This window comes from Electrophorus electricus, chromosome 9 (genome assembly GCF_013358815.1).
Source record: "Electrophorus electricus isolate fEleEle1 chromosome 9, fEleEle1.pri, whole genome shotgun sequence".
Taxonomy (NCBI): Eukaryota; Metazoa; Chordata; class Actinopteri; order Gymnotiformes; family Gymnotidae; genus Electrophorus; species Electrophorus electricus.
Window position 1 is genome coordinate 21554012 of NC_049543.1, and position 5241 is coordinate 21559252.

Below are 5241 nucleotides of genomic sequence, written 5' to 3' on the forward strand. Positions count from 1 at the left end.
TCGCCTCAGCTGTTTTCACATCTCACCACACTCACTCCACGTGTGTGTGTGTGTGTGTGTGTGTGTGTGTGTGTGTGTGTGTGTGTGTGTGTGTGTGTGTGTGTGTGTGTGTGTACTGAACATCACTCACCATTGCTTGTGCTGTCATCGCAATGTATCAGAGGATGATATGAGTCATGCATATTGACGTGTCTTCTCGGAGAGTATTGGTTAATAAACGTTTTCTCTTCTCTCTTGTTCTTTCTCTTTCTCTTTAGTAGCCCAAGTAATGGAAGTATGTTATCTTTCTTGGATCAGTGTGTATGAACACTAAACACATACGTGTATGTACTGTGTTGTTGTTGTTGTTTTGGTTATGACAGCATTCGAACGGCTTTGCTCGCTAAAAATGGACATTTCGAAGCGGCACGCGCAGAACACATGACGCGCGCGTCCCTCTTCCGAAGGCAAGAGACTGGGGGCTTCTCGAGCGGAGTACGGCGGTGAGAGAACAATTAGCTCTGATATCTTATTCCCAACAGAGGTCTCTGCGCGCTTCCTAACTGCTGCCATTACTTCAGGCACTGCGGGTCAAAAGCCTCAGATGGACGCACGCACAATCAAACGCGCTATTATCAGAGAAATGCGTGTTCGCCTCGGCGCTGTGAGCGGCTGTCTCGGGGCGGATGAACAAATACAGATGGGCGGAGGGCGCACGCCCTGACCGAACGGCATATTATTGCTCACTGCAAGACGTTCAATGGCGAAGGGAGGGGGAATCAATGTTATTATGAGTCATGTGTTTCAAATAAGGGGTCACAAAGCGCCGGGCCACGCTCAAGTCTGCGACTTTCGTGTGCAAGCTGAAAATCGGAGTCACGCAGGATGTTTTAATGAAGATCGCGTAACATGGATGGAGCTGAGAGTGTCTTCATATTTTCTTCTCACAAGTTGTAATCCGCCACTTTGGTTGAAGTCATAACTATACAAGCAGCTCAATTCATGGCCTCACAGGCCGTTTTACTGTTGCGTAACACCCAACCGCTACAGTGAGAAGTGACAAATTTACAACTCAGCTGATGTTTTCAAATATTAATGCATTACATATCTCGACATTTCAATTGCTTTTTCTGAGCCATCAAACACCATAACATAGATTTACCTAGCATGTCACCCCTGTGTTAAAAATTCATGCACTGTATTTTTTCTTTCTGTGTGTGTGTGTGGTGTGAAGGGGTGTATGTGTCTCTGTGTGTGTGTGTGTGTGAGTGTGTGTGTGTGTGTGTGTGCACGCGTGTGTGTGTGCACGTGTGTGTGTGTGCGTGTGCGTCTGCTGGCCTTGCCTGTGTTACTGCTGTGAAGAGCATTTGTTGTGTAGCACACTTTGAACTGGTTCCTCAGGGCAAAGCAAACTGCTGACTTGTGAATTTATGTGCGGCTGCTGAAATGGGCTGACATTTCAAACCAGCCAACTTCAAAAAACACTCTGACTTGCTATGATTCAGAATTTAAGAGGTGCTTAGCCATCTGTAGATGGCATTGTTTACTGCCTCTTTCAGTGGTACCTCTCCATGTGTGGTTGGCTCAATGTGCGTGCGTGTGGGTGCGTGCGTGTGTGGGTGCGTGCGTGTGTGGGTGCGTGCGTGTGTGTGTATATACGCACATACACTCATCTCTCTTCACTGGTGCCGCAACCTAGTATAAAATAAAAGTGCTTTTACCAAAGCAACGGAAGATTGTTGATATGCCAAATCCCTGATCACAAACAAAAACATTTTTATGCATTGCTTTATGCAACAGTATGTTTTAAGTAAAGTCTCAGAGAAAACCAGACAAGAAATTGCAACACATAAACAAAAATACCCAATAACATCATCACAAAGGCAATAGGATGTCTAAATAGTGTATCGCATATATTGACCTGTTGTAGCTGGGACAAAACTCTTTCAGTGGATGTTACTTGTCGACTCTGAATGGCATGAGACAATGACCATTAGATGACCATTAGATGACCATTAGGAGAAGGAGCCTGTGATCAATGTGGGTGGAAAGAGTGAGCTCTTACCTCATTTCCTTCTCCACTCAAGAAAGAGAGCGAGAAGGGGAGATGGATTACATCATTACGGCTCCACAGAGAGAGAGAGAGAGAGAGAGAGAGAGAGAGAGAGAGAGAGAGTTGACATGCATGAGCTTTACGTCCAGGAAAGCTAATACCACCCCACCCCACCCACCCACCCACCCACACACACACACACACACACACACACACACACACACACACACACACACACACACACACACACAAAGAAAAAAAAGGCAAAAATTCACCTTTAGGCTATAACCATAATGAAGCATTGCATGCATAAATTAATCACATTCAGAATACATTCTTATAAACTCCGACATGTTCGGCTGAGTCAAGTCTCATTCAGTTCTACTCTCTTTTTACCAACTTCTGCATTCACTAGAGACTCAATATGGAATTAACGAATGAACCTGATTGGTGCCATTCAAGTAAAAGCTTGACCAATAGGATTATATCCCACCCCTCCCACACCTTCTTAGTTATCTGATTAATAAATATTAAGTACTTTCACGTATTTCATGGGTGCATATGCTGGAAATCTATTTCTCTGTACTGATGGCTTTTTTGAACGTCTAAGCTTCAAGATCTCAAACTAAGGACCATGCGGATTGAAGCTGCTTCTCATTCTAAATCATATTTGCCCCATGCTTAGTCTTCCCGTAAAACCATGACGACGAGCTCCAGTTCAGTTGTGCGTCTGCTCCTGCTGATGCTGTATCCTGGAAACAGTGGGTCATGCTAAGGCTATTGAAATTAAACACTCTTATTCGTACCGCAAACCCAACCCCACCCTCAAAACCCCCAATCCAGCAGACAGCAAACTGCATGAGTAATGCCAAAAAAAGCTACCTCTGTATTTTGCGAGAATGAACTGCTCAATGTGCATATAGTCAGAGGGCTTCAATTATTTTATTTTATTTTATTTTTTACTTTATAGCCCACTGAGAGACCTCATTAAGGGCTATCTCACCTGCTCAGTTGAAGCAAAAACCTAAACAGTCATAGTGCATTCAGTTCACTCATAATGCCCTCTGTAGTTCACTCATAGTGCACTCAGTAGTTCATGGGTCTCTTTGTTTAGCCTTTATTTTAATACTTCTGCCCTTTGTTTTCTAATATTTTACCTCTTTAAAAAACATTTTCCTGTTGTACATTGCTTTATGTTTATTTTTTGTTGTATCTAAATGTATTTGATCTAATTTTTTTAAATTTATTTTTTGCTATGGTATACTTTTGCAAAGCACTTTGTAAGCCTTGTTTTAAATTGTGCTATATTTCATAAATCTATTAATACCATCATCATTATTAACAGCCAGGCCAAACACAAGACTACACTGTACTATGTGATAACACAATTTTAAATTGTACTTTGTCTGAGGAAATATATGTTGTCCTTATACACTTGATTTAAATCATTAGTATAGAATCTGTATGGAGATTTGTCTACAAGACTTATCATAGCCTTCATAAAAAAATTAAATAAAAATATATATTTTTAAATTGATATATATATGTGTGTGTTTCAATGTATTTTATTGACTTAATTTACATAAAACTTTAATATTATGGGAGCTTTATGGGCGCGTCGTGACGTCAGAGTCGACTGTCCGTCAGAAAAGGAACCAGGAAGTAGAGCGGAATGGCGAGCGGGGAGGAGAACCGAGCCGCGGCCTTACCAAAACACTCCTATTGGTTCGACTTCTGGGCTTTTGTGCTGTTTGACATCGCGTTTTTCATATTCATGTACTTTGTTGCTCCATAAATGGTAAATCGGCAAAACATCATGCGAAATGTCTACGTTTGTGAGGTTTCGAGAACTCAGATAGCTAGCGTTAGCCAGTTAAGCTAAGTCGCAGAGGTTTCCTGTTTTAAAATGGTTGCTGAGAAAAATTGAGAACCGCGAAAGCTGCCGTTGGATTATCGTGTCAACGTTGTGCTCTTCGATTTAGGTTCAGTCTAGTTAAACAAGCTAGAAAGTAAACTAGACTACCTAACTATCGTTACGTGAGGGACCGCACTTAGTGTCTTTTGGGCTTGGGAGCAGTAGAGCAGATCACAGTATCAGAGCAACAAACCCTGGCTAGTCTTGGTTATTCAATCTTGATCAGCATCTTTATCCCAAGCATTTCGTCCGTCCATAAAGGCCTGTGTTATTCCCTCTTTACAGTGTTTGTGGTCTGTAAATGCCAAGGACGGTTACCGACCTACAACAGAGAGGACGGGTTAGTATTTATACTGTTTTTTAGTATTTTTCCCCTGCGAATAACTACTGGTTTGAAGGAAACGGGTCTGCCTGTCCAGACATCATAAATGCTAAGTACTGTAATTTCTGTCTGGTATCTTTCAGTGACCATATGAAAACTTGAATGGGGGAGAATGCCCAGTCAGTGACAGGAAATCATAGAGAGTTTTCTTCCATATATACTGTATGCGTGGTTTTCCTTCTTGATTGGACCATAACATCTGTTAAAGTCATGTAAAATATAGATCTTAGAGGGTTATTTTGTTTGTTTTTGTTGTTGGTAGGTTCATAATGGCTGTTGACCCCGGGGGTGTGTCCATGGCTTTGCCTGCTTTTGTCTGGCTATCGTATCCAGCGACAGATCACTGCACCTGGTGTCCTGTCTTCCAGGGCCCTTTTACAACCCCAGACTACACTAATCCAATGCATCACCTTCTTGCTACAAATGACTAATCATCCCCTTACAGACTCTTCTTCGGGGAAGTCGATTAATATTAAATTATTTTTGTACATTGCCATGCATTGACCAATGTTTTGAAAAGTATCCTGATAAGTGTGTGCTAATTCAAACAAGTGGTTGGAAGATGAATGAATGAATTTTTGTTGGCTTTACTACAATCTTGTAATTCCCTAAGGAACAACAATTAAATTAATTTTAATAACTTAAATGTTTGGTGTAAAAATATATTTTCTTTCATATTTCAATTTAATGTGTTTGGGTAACTAGCTACACTATTAAGATATTACAAACACTGAAATGAGATTTATTACATATGGCTCATAGACAGAAGTAGTTAGAAAAATTGCAGGCACAGAGTATTCATGCAGTAAGTATCTTTTATGAAAATAACTCATATTTGTTACACGCACTTGTCATGGCAGTAGTACATGAAATCATGCTCTTCTGGTTCGGTCCAGTTCTAATGCCATTTAC

The 5241-nt window shown here is 41.1% G+C and overlaps 1 long non-coding RNA gene across 1 annotated transcript; it reads left to right on the forward strand.

Moving 5' to 3' along the window:
• The first annotated feature begins 3682 nt into the window (after positions 1-3682).
• LOC113582934 lies at positions 3683-4969 on the forward strand. Its single transcript, XR_003411203.2, has 3 exons — positions 3683-3830; positions 4233-4287; positions 4592-4969. It is a non-coding gene; the product is annotated as an uncharacterized LOC113582934 (long non-coding RNA).
• Positions 4970-5241: the final 272 nt, after the last annotated feature.